Source organism: Phalangium opilio, unplaced genomic scaffold (assembly GCF_054372755.1).
Source record: "Phalangium opilio isolate 3A_F unplaced genomic scaffold, DU_Popi_V2 ptg001421l_1, whole genome shotgun sequence".
Lineage (NCBI taxonomy): Eukaryota > Metazoa > Arthropoda > Arachnida > Opiliones > Phalangiidae > Phalangium > Phalangium opilio.
The window spans coordinates 565266-589148 of NW_028324258.1; positions in this window are offsets into that span (position 1 = coordinate 565266).

Sequence of the window (23883 nt, forward strand, 5' to 3'; positions counted from 1 at the left end):
GTAACTCTGTTTCTACTGGAGATACGAGGATGTCCTTAGGATATGTTATAGTCCAAATTGTCCCCCTTCAAACCATACTAAAAACTTTGGGCTACGACAAACAGGGGCCGAGTACTTAAGCAAAACGTAACGAAACAAACCCCCTCCATAGGAAATGCATTAGACTATGTTTGCAGGCTCGTAACTCTGTTTCTACTGGAGATACGGGGATGTCCTTTGAGTATGTTATTGTCCAATTTGTCCCCCATCTAACCATACTAAAAACTTTGGGCTACGACAAACAGGGGCCGAGTACTTAAGCAAAACGTAAAGAAACAAACCCCCTCCAAAGAAAATGAGTTAGACTATACTTTGCAGGCCCATAACTCTGTGTGTACTAGAGATACGGGGATGTCCTTAGGATATGTTATAGTCCAATTTGTCCCCCATCTAACCATACTAAAAACTTTGGTCTACGACAAACAGGGGCCGAGTACTTTAGCAAAACGTAAAGAAACAACCCCTCCATAGGAAATGCACTAGACTATACTTTGCAGGCTCGTAACTCTGTTTCTACTGGAGATACGGGGATGTCCTTTGAGTATGTTATAGTTCAATTTGTCCCCCATCTAACCATACTAAAAACATTGAGCTACGACAAACAGGGGCCGAGTTATTAAGCTTAACGTAAACAAACAACCCCTCCATAGGAAATGCATTAGACTATACTTTGCAGGCCCATAACTCTGTGTCTACTAGAGATACGGGGATGTCCTTAGGATATGTTATAGTCCAAATTGTCCCCCTTCAAACCATACTAAAAACTTTGGGCTACGACAAACAGGGGCCGAGTACTTAAGCAAAACGTAACGAAACAAACCCCCTCCATAGGAAATGCATTTGACTATACTTTGCAGGCTCGTAACTCTGTTTCTACTGGAGATACGGGGATGTCATTTGAGTATGTTATTGTCCAATTTGTCCCCCATCTAACCATACTAAAAACTTTGGGCTACGACAAACAGGGGCCGAGTAATTAAGCTAAATGTAAACAAACAACCCCTCCATAGGAAATGCATTAGACTATACTTTGCAGGCCCATAACTCTGTGTCTACTAGAGATACAAGGATGTCCTTAGGATATGTTATAGTCCAAATTGTCCCCCTTCAAACCATACTAAAAACTTTGGGCTACGACAAACAGGGGCCGAGTACTTAAGCAAAACGTAACGAAACAAACCCCCTCCATAGGAAATGCATTAGACTATACTTTGCAGGCTCGTAACTCTGTTTCTACTGGAGATACGGGGATGTCCTTTGAGTATGTTATAATTCAATTTGTCCCCCATCTAACCATACTAAAAACATTGAGCTACGACAAACAGGGGCCGAGTTATTAAGCTAAACGTAAACAAACAACCCCTCCATAGGAAATGCATAAGACTATAATTTGCAGGCCCATAACTCTGTGTCTACTAGAGATACGGGGATGTCCTTAGGATATGTTATAGTCCAAATTGTCCCTCTTCTAACCATACTAAAAACTTTGGGCTATGACAAACAGGGGCCGAGTGCTTAAGCAAAACGTAACGAAACAAACCCCCTCCATAGGAAATGCATTAGACTATACTTTGCAGGCTCGTAACTCTGTTTCTACTGGAGATACGGGGATGTCCTTTGAGTATGTTATTGTCCAATTTGTCCCCCATCTAACCATACTAAAAACTTTGGGCTACGACCAACAGGGGCCGAGTACTTAAGCAAAACGTAAAGAAACAAACCCCCTCCAAAGAAAATGAGTTAGACTATACTTTGCAGGCCCATAACTCTGTGTGTACTAGAGATACGGGGATGTCCTTAGGGTATGTTATAGTCCAATTTGTCCCCCATCTAACCATACTAAAAACTTTGGTCTACGACAAACAGGGGCCGAGTACTTTAGCAAAACGTAAAGAAACAACCCCTCCATAGGAAATGCACTAGACTATACTTTGCAGGCTCGTAACTCTGTTTCTACTGGAGATACGGGGATGTCCTTTGAGTATGTTATAGTTCAATTTGTCCCCCATCTACGCATACTAAAAACATTGAGCTACGACAAACAGGGGCCGAGTTATTAAGCTTAACGTAAACAAACAACCCCTCCATAGGAAATGCATTAGACTATACTTTGCAGGCCCATAACTCTGTGTCTACTAGAGATACGGGGATGTCCTTAGGATATGTTATAGTCCAAATTGTCCCCCTTCAAACCATACTAAAAACTTTGGGCTACGACAAACAGGGGCCGAGTACTTAAGCAAAACGTAACGAAACAAACCCCCTCCATAGGAAATGCATTAGACTATACTTTGCAGGCTCGTAACTCTGTTTCTACTGGAGATACGGGGATGTCATTTGAGTATGTTATTGTCCAATTTGTCCCCCATCTAACCATACTAAAAACTTTGGGCTACGACAAACAGGGGCCGAGTAATTAAGCTAAATGTAAACAAACAACCCCTCCATAGGAAATGCATTAGACTATACTTTGCAGGCCCATAACTCTGTGTCTACTAGAGATACAAGGATGTCCTTAGGATATGTTATAGTCCAAATTGTCCCCCTTCAAACCATACTAAAAACTTTGGGCTACGACAAACAGGGGCCGAGTACTTAAGCAAAACGTAACGAAACAAACCCCCTCCATAGGAAATGCATTAGACTATACTTTGCAGGCTCGTAACTCTGTTTCTACTGGAGATACGGGGATGTCCTTTGAGTATGTTATAATTCAATTTGTCCCCCATCTAACCATACTAAAAACATTGAGCTACGACAAACAGGGGCCGAGTTATTAAGCTAAACGTAAACAAACAACCCCTCCATAGGAAATGCATAAGACTATAATTTGCAGGCCCATAACTCTGTGTCTACTAGAGATACGGGGATGTCCTTAGGATATGTTATAGTCCAAATTGTCCCTCTTCTAACCATACTAAAAACTTTGGGCTATGACAAACAGGGGCCGAGTGCTTAAGCAAAACGTAACGAAACAAACCCCCTCCATAGGAAATGCATTAGACTATACTTTGCAGGCTCGTAACTCTGTTTCTACTGGAGATACGGGGATGTCCTTTGAGTATGTTATTGTCCAATTTGTCCCCCATCTAACCATACTAAAAACTTTGGGCTACGACCAACAGGGGCCGAGTACTTAAGCAAAACGTAAAGAAACAAACCCCCTCCAAAGAAAATGAGTTAGACTATACTTTGCAGGCCCATAACTCTGTGTGTACTAGAGATACGGGGATGTCCTTAGGGTATGTTATAGTCCAATTTGTCCCCCATCTAACCATACTAAAAACTTTGGTCTACGACAAACAGGGGCCGAGTACTTTAGCAAAACGTAAAGAAACAACCCCTCCATAGGAAATGCACTAGACTATACTTTGCAGGCTCGTAACTCTGTTTCTACTGGAGATACGGGGATGTCCTTTGAGTATGTTATAGTTCAATTTGTCCCCCATCTACGCATACTAAAAACATTGAGCTACGACAAACAGGGGCCGAGTTATTAAGCTTAACGTAAACAAACAACCCCTCCATAGGAAATGCATTAGACTATACTTTGCAGGCCCATAACTCTGTGTCTACTAGAGATACGGGGATGTCCTTAGGATATGTTATAGTCCAAATTGTCCCCCTTCAAACCATACTAAAAACTTTGGGCTACGACAAACAGGGGCCGAGTACTTAAGCAAAACGTAACGAAACAAACCCCCTCCATAGGAAATGCATTAGACTATACTTTGCAGGCTCGTAACTCTGTTTCTACTGGAGATACGGGGATGTCATTTGAGTATGTTATTGTCCAATTTGTCCCCCATCTAACCATACTAAAAACTTTGGGCTACGACAAACAGGGGCCGAGTAATTAAGCTAAATGTAAACAAACAACCCCTCCATAGGAAATGCATTAGACTATACTTTGCAGGCCCATAACTCTGTGTCTACTAGAGATACAAGGATGTCCTTAGGATATGTTATAGTCCAATTTGTCCCCCATCTAACCATACTAAAAACTTTGGTCTACGACAAACAGGGGCCGAGTACTTAAGCAAAACGTAAAGAAACAACCCCTCCATAGGAAATGCATTAGACTATACTTTGCAGGCTCGTAACTCTGTTTCTACTGGAGATACGGGGATGTGCTTTGAGTATGTTATAGTTCAATTTGTCCCCCATCTAACCATACTAAAAACATTGAGCTACGACAAACAGGGGCCGAGTACTTAAGCAAAACGTAAACAAACAACCCCTCCATAGGAAATGCATAAGACTATAGTTTGCAGGCCCATAACTCTGTGTCTACTAGAGATACGGGGATGTCCTTAGGATATGTTATAGTCCAAATTGTCCCTCCTCTAACCATACTAAAAACTTTGGGCTATGACAAACAGGGGCCGAGTGCTTAAGCAAAACGTAACGAAACAAACCCCCTCCATAGGAAATGCATTAGACTATACTTTGCAGGCTCGTAACTCTGTTTCTACTGGAGATACGAGGATGTCCTTAGGATATGTTATAGTTCAATTTGTCCCCCATCTAACCATACTAAAAACATTGAGCTACGACAAACAGGGGCCGAGTTATTAAGCTTAACGTAAACAAACAACCCCTCCATAGGAAATGCATTAGACTATACTTTGCAGGCCCATAACTCTGTGTCTACTAGAGATACGGGGATGTCCTTAGGATATGTTATAGTCCAAATTGTCCCCCTTCAAACCATACTAAAAACTTTGGGCTACGACAAACAGGGGCCGAGTACTTAAGCAAAACGTAACGAAACAAACCCCCTCCATAGGAAATGCATTAGACTATACTTTGCAGGCTCGTAACTCTGTTTCTACTGGAGATACGGGGATGTCCTTTGAGTATGTTATTGTCCAATTTGTCCCCCATCTAACCATACTAAAAACTTTGGGGTACGACAAACAGGGGCCGAGTACTTAAGCAAAACGTAAAGAAACAAACCCCCTCCAAAGAAAATGAGTTAGACTATACTTTGCAGGCCCATAACTCTGTGTGTACTAGAGATACGGGGATGTCCTTAGGATATGTTATAGTCCAAATTGTCCCCCTTCAAACCATACTAAAAACTTTGGGCTACGACAAACAGGGGCCGAGTACTTTAGCAAAACGTAAAGAAACAACCCCTCCATAGGAAATGCACTAGACTATACTTTGCAGGCTCGTAACTCTGTTTCTACTGGAGATACGGGGATGTCCTTTGAGTATGTTATAGTTCAATTTGTCCCCCATCTACGCATACTAAAAACATTGAGCTACGACAAACAGGGGCCGAGTTATTAAGCTTAACGTAAACAAACAACCCCTCCATAGGAAATGCATTAGACTATACTTTGCAGGCCCATAACTCTGTGTCTACTAGAGATACGGGGATGTCCTTAGGATATGTTATAGTCCAAATTGTCCCCCTTCAAACCATACTAAAAACTTTGGGCTACGACAAACAGGGGCCGAGTACTTAAGCAAAACGTAACGAAACAAACCCCCTCCATAGGAAATGCATTAGACTATACTTTGCAGGCTCGTAACTCTGTTTCTACTGGAGATACGGGGATGTCATTTGAGTATGTTATTGTCCAATTTGTCCCCCATCTAACCATACTAAAAACTTTGGGCTACGACAAACAGGGGCCGAGTAATTAAGCTAAATGTAAACAAACAACCCCTCCATAGGAAATGCATTAGACTATACTTTGCAGGCCCATAACTCTGTGTCTACTAGAGATACAAGGATGTCCTTAGGATATGTTATAGTCCAATTTGTCCCCCATCTAACCATACTAAAAACTTTGGTCTACGACAAACAGGGGCCGAGTACTTAAGCAAAACGTAAAGAAACAACCCCTCCATAGGAAATGCATTAGACTATACTTTGCAGGCTCGTAACTCTGTTTCTACTGGAGATACGGGGATGTGCTTTGAGTATGTTATAGTTCAATTTGTCCCCCATCTAACCATACTAAAAACATTGAGCTACGACAAACAGGGGCCGAGTACTTAAGCAAAACGTAAACAAACAACCCCTCCATAGGAAATGCATAAGACTATAATTTGCAGGCCCATAACTCTGTGTCTACTAGAGATACGGGGATGTCCTTAGGATATGTTATAGTCCAAATTGTCCCTCTTCTAACCATACTAAAAACTTTGGGCTATGACAAACAGGGGCCGAGTGCTTAAGCAAAACGTAACGAAACAAACCCCCTCCATAGGAAATGCATTAGACTATACTTTGCAGGCTCGTAACTCTGTTTCTACTGGAGATACGAGGATGTCCTTAGGATATGTTATAGTCCAAATTGTCCCCCTTCAAACCATACTAAAAACTTTGGGCTACGACAAACAGGGGCCGAGTACTTAAGCAAAACGTAACGAAACAAACCCCCTCCATAGGAAATGCATTAGACTATACTTTGCAGGCTCGTAACTCTGTTTCTACTGGAGATACGGGGATGTCCTTTGAGTATGTTATTGTCCAATTTGTCCCCCATCTAACCACACTAAAAACTTTGGGCTACGACAAACAGGGGCCGAGTACTTAAGCAAAACGTAAAGAAACAAACCCCCTCCAAAGAAAATGAGTTAGACTATACTTTGCAGGCCCATAACTCTGTGTGTACTAGAGATACGGGGATGTCCTTAGGATATGTTATAGTCCAAATTGTCCCCCTTATAACCATACTAAAAACTTTGGGCTACGACAAACAGGGGCCGAGTACTTAAGCAAAACGTAACGAAACAAACCCCCTCCATAGGAAATGCATTAGACTATACTTTGCAGGCTCGTAACTCTGTTTCTACTGGAGATACGGGGATGTCCTTTGAGTATGTTATTGTCCAATTTGTCCCCCATCTAACCATACTAAAAACTTTGGGCTACGACAAACAGGGGCCGAGTACTTAAGCAAAACGTAAAGAAACAAACCCCCTCCAAAGAAAATGAGTTAGACTATACTTTGCAGGCCCATAACTCTGTGTGTACTAGAGATACGGGGATGTCCTTAGGATATGTTATAGTCCAATTTGTCCCCCATCTAACCATACTAAAAACTTTGGTCTACGACAAACAGGGGCCGAGTACTTTAGCAAAACGTAAAGAAACAACCCCTCCATAGGAAATGCACTAGACTATACTTTGCAGGCTCGTAACTCTGTTTCTACTGGAGATACGGGGATGTCCTTTGAGTATGTTATAGTTCAATTTGTCCCCCATCTAACCATACTAAAAACTTTGGGCTACGACAAACAGGGGCCGAGTACTTAAGCAAAACGTAACGAAACAAACCCCCTCCATAGGAAATGCATTAGACTATACTTTGCAGGCTCGTAACTCTGTTTCTACTGGAGATACGGGGATGTCCTTTGAGTATGTTATTGTCCAATTTGTCCCCCATCTAACCATACTAAAAACTTTGGGCTACGACAAACAGGGGCCGAGTACTTTAGCAAAACGTAAAGAAACAACCCCTCCATAGGAAATGCACTAGACTATACTTTGCAGGCTCGTAACTCTGTTTCTACTGGAGATACGGGGATGTCCTTTGAGTATGTTATAGTTCAATTTGTCCCCCATCTAACCATACTAAAAACATTGAGCTACGACAAACAGGGGCCGAGTTATTAAGCAAAACGTAAACAAACAACCCCTCCATAGGAAATGCATAAGACTATACTTTGCAGGCCCATAACTCTGTGTCTACTAGAGATACGGGGATGTCCTTAGGATATGTTATAGTCCAAATTGTCCCTCTTCTAACCATACTAAAAACTTTGGGCTACGACAAACAGGGGCCGAGTGCTTAAGCAAAACGTAACGAAACAAACCCCCTCCATAGGAAATGCATTAGACTATACTTTGCAGGCTCGTAACTCTGTTTCTACTGGAGATACGAGGATGTCCTTAGGATATGTTATAGTCCAAATTGTCCCCCTTCAAACCATACTAAAAACTTTGGGCTACGACAAACAGGGGCCGAGTACTTAAGCAAAACGTAACGAAACAAACCCCCTCCATAGGAAATGCATTAGACTATACTTTGCAGGCTCGTAACTCTGTTTCTACTGGAGATACGGGGATGTCCTTTGAGTATGTTATTGTCCAATTTGTCCCCCATCTAACCACACTAAAAACTTTGGGCTACGACAAACAGGGGCCGAGTACTTAAGCAAAACGTAAAGAAACAAACCCCCTCCAAAGAAAATGAGTTAGACTATACTTTGCAGGCCCATAACTCTGTGTGTACTAGAGATACGGGGATGTCCTTAGGATATGTTATAGTCCAAATTGTCCCCCTTATAACCATACTAAAAACTTTGGGCTACGACAAACAGGGGCCGAGTACTTAAGCAAAACGTAACGAAACAAACCCCCTCCATAGGAAATGCATTAGACTATACTTTGCAGGCTCGTAACTCTGTTTCTACTGGAGATACGGGGATGTCCTTTGAGTATGTTATTGTCCAATTTGTCCCCCATCTAACCATACTAAAAACTTTGGGCTACGACAAACAGGGGCCGAGTACTTAAGCAAAACGTAAAGAAACAAACCCCCTCCAAAGAAAATGAGTTAGACTATACTTTGCAGGCCCATAACTCTGTGTGTACTAGAGATACGGGGATGTCCTTAAGATATGTTATAGTCCAATTTGTCCCCCATCTAACCATACTAAAAACATTGAGCTACGACAAACAGGGGCCGAGTAATTAAGCTAAATGTAAACAAACAACCCCTCCATAGGAAATGCATTAGACTATACTTTGCAGGCCCATAACTCTGTCTACTAGAGATACGGGGATGTCCTTAGGATATGTTATAGTCCATATTGTCCCCCTTCAAACCATACTAAAAACTTTGGGCTACGACAAACAGGGGCCGAGTACTTAAGCAAAACGTAACGAAACAAACCCCCTCCATAGGAAATGCATTAGACTATACTTTGCAGGCTCGTAACTCTGTTTCTACTGGAGATACGGGGATGTCCTTTGAGTATGTTATTGTCCAATTTGTCCCCCATCTAACCATACTAAAAACTTTGGGCTACGACAAACAGGGGCCGAGTACTTTAGCAAAACGTAAAGAAACAACCCCTCCATAGGAAATGCACTAGACTATACTTTGCAGGCTCGTAACTCTGTTTCTACTGGAGATACGGGGATGTCCTTTGAGTATGTTATAGTTCAATTTGTCCCCCATCTAACCATACTAAAAACATTTAGCTACGACAAACAGGGGCCGAGTTATTAAGCAAAACGTAAACAAACAACCCCTCCATAGGAAATGCATAAGACTATACTTTGCAGGCCCATAACTCTGTGTCTACTAGAGATACGGGGATGTCCTTAGGATATGTTATAGTCCAAATTGTCCCTCTTCTAACCATACTAAAAACTTTGGGCTACGACAAACAGGGGCCGAGTGCTTTAGCAAAACGTAACGAAACAAACCCCCTCCATAGGAAATGCATTAGACTATACTTTGCAGGCTCGTAACTCTGTTTCTACTGGAGATACGAGGATGTCCTTAGGATATGTTATAGTCCAAATTGTCCCTCTTCTAACCATACTAAAAACTTTGGGCTACGACAAACAGGGGCCGAGTACTTAAGCAAAACGTAACGAAACAAACCCCCTCCATAGGAAATGCATTAGACTATACTTTGCAGGCTCGTAACTCTGTTTCTACTGGAGATACGGGGATGTCCTTTGAGTATGTTATTGTCCAATTTGTCCCCCATCTAACCACACTAAAAACTTTGGGCTACGACAAACAGGGGCCGAGTACTTAAGCAAAACGTAAAGAAACAAACCCCCTCCAAAGAAAATGAGTTAGACTATACTTTGCAGGCCCATAACTCTGTGTGTACTAGAGATACGGGGATGTCCTTAAGATATGTTATAGTCCAATTTGTCCCCCATCTAACCATACTAAAAACATTGAGCTACGACAAACAGGGGCCGAGTACTTTAGCAAAACGTAAAGAAACAACCCCTCCATAGGAAATGCACTAGACTATACTTTGCAGGCTCGTAACTCTGTTTCTACTGGAGATACGGGGATGTCCTTTGAGTATGTTATAGTTCAATTTGTCCCCCATCTAACCATACTAAAAACATTTAGCTACGACAAACAGGGGCCGAGTTATTAAGCAAAACGTAAACAAACAACCCCTCCATAGGAAATGCATAAGACTATACTTTGCAGGCCCATAACTCTGTGTCTACTAGAGATACGGGGATGTCCTTAGGATATGTTATAGTCCAAATTGTCCCTCTTCTAACCATACTAAAAACTTTGGGCTACGACAAACAGGGGCCGAGTGCTTAAGCAAAACGTAACGAAACAAACCCCCTCCATAGGAAATGCATTAGACTATACTTTGCAGGCTCGTAACTCTGTTTCTACTGGAGATACGAGGATGTCCTTAGGATATGTTATAGTCCAAATTGTCCCTCTTCTAACCATACTAAAAACTTTGGGCTACGACAAACAGGGGCCGAGTACTTAAGCAAAACGTAACGAAACAAACCCCCTCCATAGGAAATGCATTAGACTATACTTTGCAGGCTCGTAACTCTGTTTCTACTGGAGATACGGGGATGTCCTTTGAGTATGTTATTGTCCAATTTGTCCCCCATCTAACCACACTAAAAACTTTGGGCTACGACAAACAGGGGCCGAGTACTTAAGCAAAACGTAAAGAAACAAACCCCCTCCAAAGAAAATGAGTTAGACTATACTTTGCAGGCCCATAACTCTGTGTGTACTAGAGATACGGGGATGTCCTTAAGATATGTTATAGTCCAATTTGTCCCCCATCTAACCATACTAAAAACATTGAGCTACGACAAACAGGGGCCGAGTACTTTAGCAAAACGTAAAGAAACAACCCCTCCATAGGAAATGCACTAGACTATACTTTGCAGGCTCGTAACTCTGTTTCTACTGGAGATACGGGGATGTCCTTTGAGTATGTTATAGTTCAATTTGTCCCCCATCTAACCATACTAAAAACATTGAGCTACGACAAACAGGGGCCGAGTTATTAAGCAAAACGTAAACAAACAACCCCTCCATAGGAAATGCATAAGACTATACTTTGCAGGCCCATAACTCTGTGTCTACTAGAGATACGGGGATGTCCTTAGGATATGTTATAGTCCAAATTGTCCCTCTTCTAACCATACTAAAAACTTTGGGCTACGACAAACAGGGGCCGAGTGCTTAAGCAAAACGTAACGAAACAAACCCCCTCCATAGGAAATGCATTAGACTATACTTTGCAGGCTCGTAACTCTGTTTCTACTGGAGATACGAGGATGTCCTTAGGATATGTTATAGTCCAAATTGTCCCCCTTCAAACCATACTAAAAACTTTGGGCTACGACAAACAGGGGCCGAGTACTTAAGCAAAACGTAACGAAACAAACCCCCTCCATAGGAAATGCATTAGACTATACTTTGCAGGCTCGTAACTCTGTTTCTACTGGAGATACGGGGATGTCCTTTGAGTATGTTATTGTCCAATTTGTCCCCCATCTAACCACACTAAAAACTTTGGGCTACGACAAACAGGGGCCGAGTACTTAAGCAAAACGTAAAGAAACAAACCCCCTCCAAAGAAAATGAGTTAGACTATACTTTGCAGGCCCATAACTCTGTGTGTACTAGAGATACGGGGATGTCCTTAAGATATGTTATAGTCCAATTTGTCCCCCATCTAACCATACTAAAAACATTGAGCTACGACAAACAGGGGCCGAGTTATTAAGCTTAACGTAAACAAACAACCCCTCCATAGGAAATGCATTAGACTATACTTTGCAGGCCCATAACTCTGTGTCTACTAGAGATACGGGGATGTCCTTAGGATATGTTATAGTCCAAATTGTCCCCCTTCAAACCATACTAAAAACTTTGGGCTACGACAAACAGGGGCCGAGTGCTTAAGCAAAACGTAACGAAACAAACCCCCTCCATAGGAAATGCATTTGACTATACTTTGCAGGCTCGTAACTCTGTTTCTACTGGAGATACGGGGATGTCATTTGAGTATGTTATTGTCCAATTTGTCCCCCATCTAACCATACTAAAAACTTTGGGCTACGACAAACAGGGGCCGAGTAATTAAGCTAAATGTAAACAAACAACCCCTCCATAGGAAATGCATTAGACTATACTTTGCAGGCCCATAACTCTGTGTCTACTAGAGATACAAGGATGTCCTTAGGATATGTTATAGTCCAATTTGTCCCCCATCTAACCATACTAAAAACTTTGGTCTACGACAAACAGGGGCCGAGTACTTAAGCAAAACGTAAAGAAACAACCCCTCCATAGGAAATGCATTAGACTATACTTTGCAGGCTCGTAACTCTGTTTCTACTGGAGATACGGGGATGTGCTTTGATTATGTTATAGTTCAATTTGTCCCCCATCTAACCATACTAAATACATTGAGCTACGACAAACAGGGGCCGAGTACTTAAGCAAAACGTAAACAAACAACCCCTCCATAGGAAATGCATAAGACTATAATTTGCAGGCCCATAACTCTGTGTCTACTAGAGATACGGGGATGTCCTTAGGATATGTTATAGTCCAAATTGTCCCCCTTCAAACCATACTAAAAACTTTGGGCTACGACAAACAGGGGCCGAGTACTTAAGCAAAACGTAACGAAACAAACCCCCTCCATAGGAAATGCATTAGACTATACTTTGCAGGCTCGTAACTCTGTTTCTACTGGAGATACGAGGATGTCCTTAGGATATGTTATAGTCCAAATTGTCCCCCTTCAAACCATACTAAAAACTTTGGGCTACGACAAACAGGGGCCGAGTACTTAAGCAAAACGTAACGAAACAAACCCCCTCCATAGGAAATGCATTAGACTATACTTTGCAGGCTCGTAACTCTGTTTCTACTGGAGATACGGGGATGTCCTTTGAGTATGTTATTGTCCAATTTGTCCCCCATCTAACCACACTAAAAACTTTGGGCTACGACAAACAGGGGCCGAGTACTTAAGCAAAACGTAAAGAAACAAACCCCCTCCAAAGAAAATGAGTTAGACTATACTTTGCAGGCCCATAACTCTGTGTGTACTAGAGATACGGGGATGTCCTTAAGATATGTTATAGTCCAATTTGTCCCCCATCTAACCATACTAAAAACATTGAGCTACGACAAACAGGGGCCGAGTTATTAAGCTTAACGTAAACAAACAACCCCTCCATAGGAAATGCATTAGACTATACTTTGCAGGCCCATAACTCTGTGTCTACTAGAGATACGGGGATGTCCTTAGGATATGTTATAGTCCAAATTGTCCCCCTTCAAACCATACTAAAAACTTTGGGCTACGACAAACAGGGGCCGAGTACTTAAGCAAAACGTAACGAAACAAACCCCCTCCATAGGAAATGCATTTGACTATACTTTGCAGGCTCGTAACTCTGTTTCTACTGGAGATACGGGGATGTCATTTGAGTATGTTATTGTCCAATTTGTCCCCCATCTAACCATACTAAAAACTTTGGGCTACGACAAACAGGGGCCGAGTAATTAAGCTAAATGTAAACAAACAACCCCTCCATAGGAAATGCATTAGACTATACTTTGCAGGCCCATAACTCTGTGTCTACTAGAGATACAAGGATGTCCTTAGGATATGTTATAGTCCAATTTGTCCCCCATCTAACCATACTAAAAACTTTGGTCTACGACAAACAGGGGCCGAGTACTTAAGCAAAACGTAAAGAAACAACCCCTCCATAGGAAATGCATTAGACTATACTTTGCAGGCTCGTAACTCTGTTTCTACTGGAGATACGGGGATGTGCTTTGAGTATGTTATAGTTCAATTTGTCCCCCATCTAACCATACTAAAAACATTGAGCTACGACAAACAGGGGCCGAGTACTTAAGCTAAATGTAAACAAACAACCCCTCCATAGGAAATGCATTAGACTATACTTTGCAGGCCCATAACTCTGTGTCTACTAGAGATACAAGGATGTCCTTAGGATATGTTATAGTCCAATTTGTCCCCCATCTAACCATACTAAAAACTTTGGTCTACGACAAACAGGGGCCGAGTACTTAAGCAAAACGTAACGAAACAAACCCCCTCCATAGGAAATGCATTAGACTATACTTTGCAGGCTCGTAACTCTGTTTCTACTGGAGATACGGGGATGTCCTTTGAGTATGTTATTGTCCAATTTGTCCCCCATCTAACCATACTAAAAACTTTGGGCTACGACAAACAGGGGCCGAGTACTTAAGCAAAACGTAAAGAAACAAACCCCCTCCAAAGAAAATGAGTTAGACTATACTTTGCAGGCCCATAACTCTGTGTGTACTAGAGATACGGGGATGTCCTTAGGATATGTTATAGTCCAATTTGTCCCCCATCTAACCATACTAAAAACTTTGGTCTACGACAAACAGGGGCCGAGTACTTTAGCAAAACGTAAAGAAACAACCCATCCTTAGGAAATGCACTAGACTATACTTTGCAGGCTCGTAACTCTGTTTGTACTGGAGATACGGGGATGTCCTTTGAGTATGTTATAGTTCAATTTGTCCCCCATCTAACCATACTAAAAACATTGAGCTACGACAAACAGGGGCCGAGTTATTAAGCAAAACGTAAACAAACAACCCCTCCATAGGAAATGCATAAGACTATACTTTGCAGGCCCATAACTCTGTGTCTACTAGAGATACGGGGATGTCCTTAGGATATGTTATAGTCCAAATTGTCCCTCTTCTAACCATACTAAAAACTTTGGGCTACGACAAACAGGGGCCGAGTGCTTAAGCAAAACGTAACGAAACAAACCCCCTCCATAGGAAATGCATTAGACTATACTTTGCAGGCTCGTAACTCTGTTTCTACTGGAGATACGAGGATGTCCTTAGGATATGTTATAGTCCAAATTGTCCCCCTTCAAACCATACTAAACACTTTGGGCTACGACAAACAGGGGCCGAGTACTTAAGCAAAACGTAACGAAACAAACCCCCTCCATAGGAAATGCATTAGACTATACTTTGCAGGCTCGTAACTCTGTTTCTACTGGAGATACGGGGATGTCCTTTGAGTATGTTATTGTCCAATTTGTCCCCCATCTAACCATACTAAAAACTTTGGGCTACGACAAACAGGGGCCGAGTACTTAAGCAAAACGTAAAGAAACAAACCCCCTCCAAAGAAAATGAGTTAGACTATACTTTGCAGGCCCATAACTCTGTGTGTACTAGAGATACGGGGATGTCCTTAGGATATGTTATAGTCCAATTTGTCCCCCATCTAACCATACTAAAAACTTTGGTCTACGACAAACAGGGGCCGAGTACTTTAGCAAAACGTAAAGAAACAACCCATCCATAGGAAATGCACTAGACTATACTTTGCAGGCTCGTAACTCTGTTTCTACTGGAGATACGGGGATGTCCTTTGAGTATGTTATAGTTCAATTTGTCCCCCATCTAACCATACTAAAAACATTGAGCTACGACAAACAGGGGCCGAGTTATTAAGCAAAACGTAAACAAACAACCCCTCCATAGGAAATGCATAAGACTATACTTTGCAGGCCCATACTTTGTGTCTACTAGAGATACGGGGATGTCCTTAGGATATGTTATAGTCCAAATTGTCCCTCTTCTAACCATACTAAAAACTTTGGGCTACGACAAACAGGGGCCGAGTGCTTAAGCAAAACGTAACGAAACAAACCCCCTCCATAGGAAATGCATTAGACTATACTTTGCAGGCTCGTAACTCTGTTTCTACTGGAGATACGAGGATGTCCTTAGGATATGTTATAGTCCAAATTGTCCCCCTTCAAACCATACTAAACACTTTGGGCTACGACAAACAGGGGCCGAGTACTTAAGCAAAACGTAACGAAACAAACCCCCTCCATAGGAAATGCATTAGACTATACTTTGCAGGCTCGTAACTCTGTTTCTACTGGAGATACGGGGATGTCCTTTGAGTATGTTATTGTCCAATTTGTCCCCCATCTAACCACACTAAAAACTTTGGGCTACGACAAACAGGGGCCGAGTACTTAAGCAAAACGTAAAGAAACAAACCCCCTCCAAAGAAAATGAGTTAGACTATACTTTGCAGGCCCATAACTCTGTGTGTACTAGAGATACGGGGATGTCCTTAGGATATGTTATAGTCCAATTTGTCCCCCATCTAACCATACTAAAAACTTTGGTCTACGACAAACAGGGGCCGAGTACTTTAGCAAAACGTAAAGAAACAACCCATCCATAGGAAATGCACTAGACTATACTTTGCAGGCTCGTAACTCTGTTTCTACTGGAGATACGGGGATGTCCTTTGAGTATGTTATAGTTCAATTTGTCCCCCATCTAACCATACTAAAAACATTGAGCTACGACAAACAGGGGCCGAGTTATTAAGCAAAACGTAAACAAACAACCCCTCCATAGGAAATGCATAAGACTATACTTTGCAGGCCCATAACTCTGTGTCTACTAGAGATACGGGGATGTCCTTAGGATATGTTATAGTCCAAATTGTCCCTCTTCTAACCATACTAAAAACTTTGGGCTACGACAAACAGGGGCCGAGTGCTTAAGCAAAACGTAACGAAACAAACCCCCTCCATAGGAAATGCATTAGACTATACTTTGCAGGCTCGTAACTCTGTTTCTACTGGAGATACGAGGATGTCCTTAGGATATGTTATAGTCCAAATTGTCCCCCTTTAAACCATACTAAACACTTTGGGCTACGACAAACAGGGGCCGAGTACTTAAGCAAAACGTAACGAAACAAACCCCCTCCATAGGAAATGCATTAGACTATACTTTGCAGGCTCGTAACTCTGTTTCTACTGGAGATACGGGGATGTCCTTTGAGTATGTTATTGTCCAATTTGTCCCCCATCTAACCATACTAAAAACTTTGGGCTACGACAAACAGGGGCCGAGTACTTAAGCAAAACGTAAAGAAACAAACCCCCTCCAAAGAAAATGAGTTAGACTATACTTTGCAGGCCCATAACTCTGTGTGTACTAGAGATACGGGGATGTCCTTAGGATATGTTATAGTCCAATTTGTCCCCCATCTAACCATACTAAAAACTTTGGTCTACGACAAACAGGGGCCGAGTACTTTAGCAAAACGTAAAGAAACAACCCATCCATAGGAAATGCACTAGACTATACTTTGCAGGCTCGTAACTCTGTTTCTACTGGAGATACGGGGATGTCCTTTGAGTATGTTATAGTTCAATTTGTCCCCCATCTAACCATTTTAAAAACATTGAGCTACGACAAACAGGGGCCGAGTTATTAAGCAAAACGTAAACAAACAACCCCTCCATAGGAAATGCATAAGACTATACTTTGCAGGCCCATAACTCTGTGTCTACTAGAGATACGGGGATGTCCTTAGGATATGTTATAGTCCAAATTGTCCCTCTTCTAACCATACTAAAAACTTTGGGCTACGACAAACAGGGGCCGAGTGCTTAAGCAAAACGTAACGAAACAAACCCCCTCCATAGGAAATGCATTAGACTATACTTTGCAGGCTCGTAACTCTGTTTCTACTGGAGATACGAGGATGTCCTTAGGATATGTTATAGTCCAAATTGTCCCCCTTTAAACCATACTAAACACTTTGGGCTACGACAAACAGGGGCCGAGTACTTAAGCAAAACGTAACGAAACAAACCCCCTCCATAGGAAATGCATTAGACTATACTTTGCAGGCTCGTAACTCTGTTTCTACTGGAGATACGGGGATGTCCTTTGAGTATGTTATTGTCCAATTTGTCCCCCATCTAACCATACTAAAAACTTTGGGCTACGACAAACAGGGGCCGAGTACTTAAGCAAAACGTAAAGAAACAAACCCCCTCCAAAGAAAATGAGTTAGACTATACTTTGCAGGCCCATAACTCTGTGTGTACTAGAGATACGGGGATGTCCTTAGGATATGTTATAGTCCAATTTGTCCCCCATCTAACCATACTAAAAACTTTGGTCTACGACAAACAGGGGCCGAGTACTTTAGCAAAACGTAAAGAAACAACCCATCCATAGGAAATGCACTAGACTATACTTTGCAGGCTCGTAACTCTGTTTCTACTGGAGATACGGGGATGTCCTTTGAGTATGTTATAGTTCAATTTGTCCCCCATCTAACCATACTAAAAACATTGAGCTACGACAAACAGGGGCCGAGTTATTAAGCAAAACGTAAACAAACAACCCCTCCATAGGAAATGCATAAGACTATACTTTGCAGGCCCATAACTCTGTGTCTACTAGAGATACGGGGATGTCCTTAGGATATGTTATAGTCCAAATTGTCCCTCTTCTAACCATACTAAAAACTTTGGGCTACGACAAACAGGGGCCGAGTGCTTAAGCAAAACGTAACGAAACAAACCCCCTCCATAGGAAATGCATTAGACTATACTTTGCAGGCTCGTAACTCTGTTTCTACTGGAGATACGAGGATGTCCTTAGGATATGTTATAGTCCAAATTGTCCCCCTTCAAACCATACTAAACACTTTGGGCTACGACAAACAGGGGCCGAGTACTTAAGCAAAACGTAACGAAACAAACCCCCTCCATAGGAAATGCATTAGACTATACTTTGCAGGCTCGTAACTCTGTTTCTACTGGAGATACGGGGATGTCCTTTGAGTATGTTATTGTCCAATTTGTCCCCCATCTAACCATACTAAAAACTTTGGGCTACGACAAACAGGGGCCGAGTACTTAAGCAAAACGTAAAGAAACAAACCCCCTCCAAAGAAAATGAGTTAGACTATACTTTGCAGGCCCATAACTCTGTGTGTACTAGAGATACGGGGATGTCCTTAGGATATGTTATAGTCCAATTTGTCCCCCATCTAACCATACTAAAAACTTTGGTCTACGACAAACAGGGGCCGAGTACTTTAGCAAAACGTAAAGAAACAACCCCTCCATAGGAAATGCATTAGACTATACTTTGCAGGCTCGTAACTTTGTTTCTACTGGAGATACGGGGATGTCCTTTGAGTATGTTATAGTTCAATTTGTCCCCCATCTAACCATACTAAAAACATTGAGCTACGACAAACAGGGGCCGAGTTATTAAGCAAAACGTAAACAAACAACCCCTCCATAGGAAATGCATAAGACTATACTTTGCAGGCCCATAACTCTGTGTCTACTAGAGATACGGGGATGTCCTTAGGATATGTTATAGTCCAAATTGTCCCTCTTCTAACCATACTAAAAACTTTGGGCTACGACAAACAGGGGCCGAGTGCTTAAGCAAAACGTAACGAAACAAACCCCCTCCATAGGAAATGCATTAGACTATACTTTGCAGGCTCGTAACTCTGTTTCTACTGGAGATACGAGGATGTCCTTAGGATATGTTATAGTCCAAATTGTCCCCCTTTAAACCATACTAAACACTTTGGGCTACGACAAACAGGGGCCGAGTACTTAAGCAAAACGTAACGAAACAAACCCCCTCCATAGGAAATGCATTAGACTATACTTTGCAGGCTCGTAACTCTGTTTCTACTGGAGATACGGGGATGTCCTTTGAGTATGTTATTGTCCAATTTGTCCCCCATCTAACCATACTAAAAACTTTGGGCTACGACAAACAGGGGCCGAGTACTTAAGCAAAACGTAAAGAAACAAACCCCCTCCAAAGAAAATGAGTTAGACTATACTTTGCAGGCCCATAACTCTGTGTGTACTAGAGATACGGGGATGTCCTTAGGATATGTTATAGTCCAATTTGTCCCCCATCTAACCATACTAAAAACTTTGGTCTACGACAAACAGGGGCCGAGTACTTTAGCAAAACGTAAAGAAACAACCCATCCATAGGAAATGCACTAGACTATACTTTGCAGGCTCGTAACTCTGTTTCTACTGGAGATACGGGGATGTCCTTTGAGTATGTTATAGTTCAATTTGTCCCCCATCTAACCATACTAAAAACATTGAGCTACGACAAACAGGGGCCGAGTTATTAAGCAAAACGTAAACAAACAACCCCTCCATAGGAAATGCATAAGACTATACTTTGCAGGCCCATAACTCTGTGTCTACTAGAGATACGGGGATGTCCTTAGGATATGTTATAGTCCAAATTGTCCCTCTTCTAACCATACTAAAAACTTTGGGCTACGACAAACAGGGGCCGAGTGCTTAAGCAAAACGTAACGAAACAAACCCCCTCCATAGGAAATGCATTAGACTATACTTTGCAGGCTCGTAACTCTGTTTCTACTGGAGATACGAGGATGTCCTTAGGATATGTTATAGTCCAAATTGTCCCCCTTTAAACCATACTAAACACTTTGGGCTACGACAAACAGGGGCCGAGTACTTAAGCAAAACGTAACGAAACAAACCCCCTCCATAGGAAATGCATTAGACTATACTTTGCAGGCTCGTAACTCTGTTTCTACTGGAGATACGGGGATGTCCTTTGAGTATGTTATTGTCCAATTTGTCCCCCATCTAACCATACTAAAAACTTTGGGCTACGACAAACAGGGGCCGAGTACTTAAGCAAAACGTAAAGAAACAAACCCCCTCCAAAGAAAATGAGTTAGACTATACTTTGCAGGCCCATAACTCTGTGTGTACTAGAGATACGGGGATGTCCTTAGGATATGTTATAGTCCAATTTGTCCCCCATCTAACCATACTAAAAACTTTGGTCTACGACAAACAGGGGCCGAGTACTTTAGCAAAACGTAAAGAAACAACCCATCCATAGGAAATGCACTAGACTATACTTTGCAGGCTCGTAACTCTGTTTCTACTGGAGATACGGGGATGTCCTTTGAGTATGTTATAGCTCAATTTGTCCCCCATCTAACCATACTAAAAACATTGAGCTACGACAAACAGGGGCCGAGTTATTAAGCAAAACGTAAACAAACAACCCCTCCATAGGAAATGCATAAGACTATACTTTGCAGGCCCATAACTCTGTGTCTACTAGAGATACGGGGATGTCCTTAGGATATGTTATAGTCCAAATTGTCCCTCTTCTAACCATACTAAAAACTTTGGGCTACGACAAACAGGGGCCGAGTGCTTAAGCAAAACGTAACGAAACAAACCCCCTCCATAGGAAATGCATTAGACTATACTTTGCAGGCTCGTAACTCTGTTTCTACTGGAGATACGAGGATGTCCTTAGGATATGTTATAGTCCAAATTGTCCCCCTTCAAACCATACTAAACACTTTGGGCTACGACAAACAGGGGCCGAGTACTTAAGCAAAACGTAACGAAACAAACCCCCTCCATAGGAAATGCATTAGACTATACTTTGCAGGCTCGTAACTCTGTTTCTACTGGAGATACGGGGATGTCCTTTGAGTATGTTATTGTCCAATTTGTCCCCCATCTAACCATACTAAAAACTTTGGGCTACGACAAACAGGGGCCGAGTACTTAAGCAAAACGTAAAGAAACAAACCCCCTCCAAAGAAAATGAGTTAGACTATACTTTGCAGGCCCATAACTCTGTGTGTACTAGAGATACGGGGATGTCCTTAGGATATGTTATAGTCCAATTTGTCCCCCATCTAACCATACTAAAAACTTTGGTCTACGACAAACAGGGGCCGAGTACTTTAGCAAAACGTAAAGAAACAACCCCTCCATAGGAAATGCATTAGACTATACTTTGCAGGCTCGTAACTTTGTTTCTACTGGAGATACGGGGATGTCCTTTGAGTATGTTATAGTTCAATTTGTCCCCCATCTAACCATACTAAAAACATTGAGCTACGACAAACAGGGGCCGAGTTATTAAGCAAAACGTAAACAAACAACCCCTCCATAGGAAATGCATAAGACTATACTTTGCAGGCCCATAACTCTGTGTCTACTAGAGATACGGGGATGTCCTTAGGATATGTTATAGTCCAAATTGTCCCTCTTCTAACCATACTAAAAACTTTGGGCTACGACAAACAGGGGCCGAGTGCTTAAGCAAAACGTAACGAAACAAACCCCCTCCATAGGAAATGCATTAGACTATACTTTGCAGGCTCGTAACTCTGTTTCTACTGGAGATACGAGGATGTCCTTAGGATATGTTATAGTCCAAATTGTCCCCCTTCAAACCATACTAAACACTTTGGGCTACGACAAACAGGGGCCGAGTACTTAAGCAAAACGTAACGAAACAAACCCCCTCCATAGGAAATGCATTAGACTATACTTTGCAGGCTCGTAACTCTGTTTCTACTGGAGATACGGGGATGTCCTTTGAGTATGTTATTGTCCAATTTGTCCCCCATCTAACCATACTAAAAACTTTGGGCTACGACAAACAGGGGCCGAGTACTTAAGCAAAACGTAAAGAAACAAACCCCCTCCAAAGAAAATGAGTTAGACTATACTTTGCAGGCCCATAACTCTGTGTGTACTAGAGATACGGGGATGTCCTTAGGATATGTTATAGTCCAATTTGTCCCCCATCTAACCATACTAAAAACTTTGGGCTACGACAAACAGGGGCCGAGTAATTAAGCTAAATGTAAACAAACAACCCCTCCATAGGAAATGCATTAGACTATACTTTGCAGGCCCATAACTCTGTGTCTACTAGAGATACAAGGATGTCCTTAGGATATGTTATAGTCCAATTTGTCCCCCATCTAACCATACTAAAAACTTTGGTCTACGACAAACAGGGGCCGAGTACTTAAGCAAAACGTAAAGAAACAACCCCTCCATAGGAAATGCATTAGACTATACTTTGCAGGCTCGTAACTCTGTTTCTACTGGAGATACGGGGATGTGCTTTGAGTATGTTATAGTTCAATTTGTCCCCCATCTAACCATACTAAAAACATTGAGCTACGACAAACAGGGGCCGAGTACTTAAGCAAAACGTAAACAAACAACCCCTCCATAGGAAATGCATAAGACTATAATTTGCAGGCCCATAACTCTGTGTCTACTAGAGATACGGAGATGTCCTTAGGATATGTTATAGTCCAAATTGTCCCCCTTCAAACCATACTAAAAACTTTGGGCTACGACAAACAGGGGCCGAGTACTTAAGCAAAACGTAACGAAACAAACCCCCTCCATAGGAAATGCATTAGACTATACTTTGCAGGCTCGTAACTCTGTTTCTACTGGAGATACGGGGATGTCCTTTGAGTATGTTATTGTCCAATTTGTCCCCCATCTAACCATACTAAAAACTTTGGGCTACGACAAACAGGGGCCGAGTACTTAAGCAAAACGTAAAGAAACAAACCCCCTCCAAAGAAAATGAGTTAGACTATACTTTGCAGGCCCATAACTCTGTGTGTACTAGAGATACGGGGATGTCCTTAGGATATGTTATAGTCCAATTTGTCCCCCATCTAACCATACTAAAAACTTTGGTCTACGACAAACAGGGGCCGAGTACTTTAGCAAAACGTAAAGAAACAACCCATCCATAGGAAATGCACTAGACTATACTTTGCAGGCTCGTAACTCTGTTTCTACTGGAGATACGGGGATGTCCTTTGAGTATGTTATAGTTCAATTTGTCCCCCATCTAACCATACTAAAAACATTGAGCTACGACAAACAGGGGCCGAGTTATTAAGCAAAACGTAAACAAACAACCCCTCCATAGGAAATGCATAAGACTATACTTTGCAGGCCCATAACTCTGTGTCTACTAGAGATACGGGGATGTCCTTAGGATATGTTATAGTCCAAATTGTCCCTCTTCTAACCATACTAAAAACTTTGGGCTACGACAAACAGGGGCCGAGTGC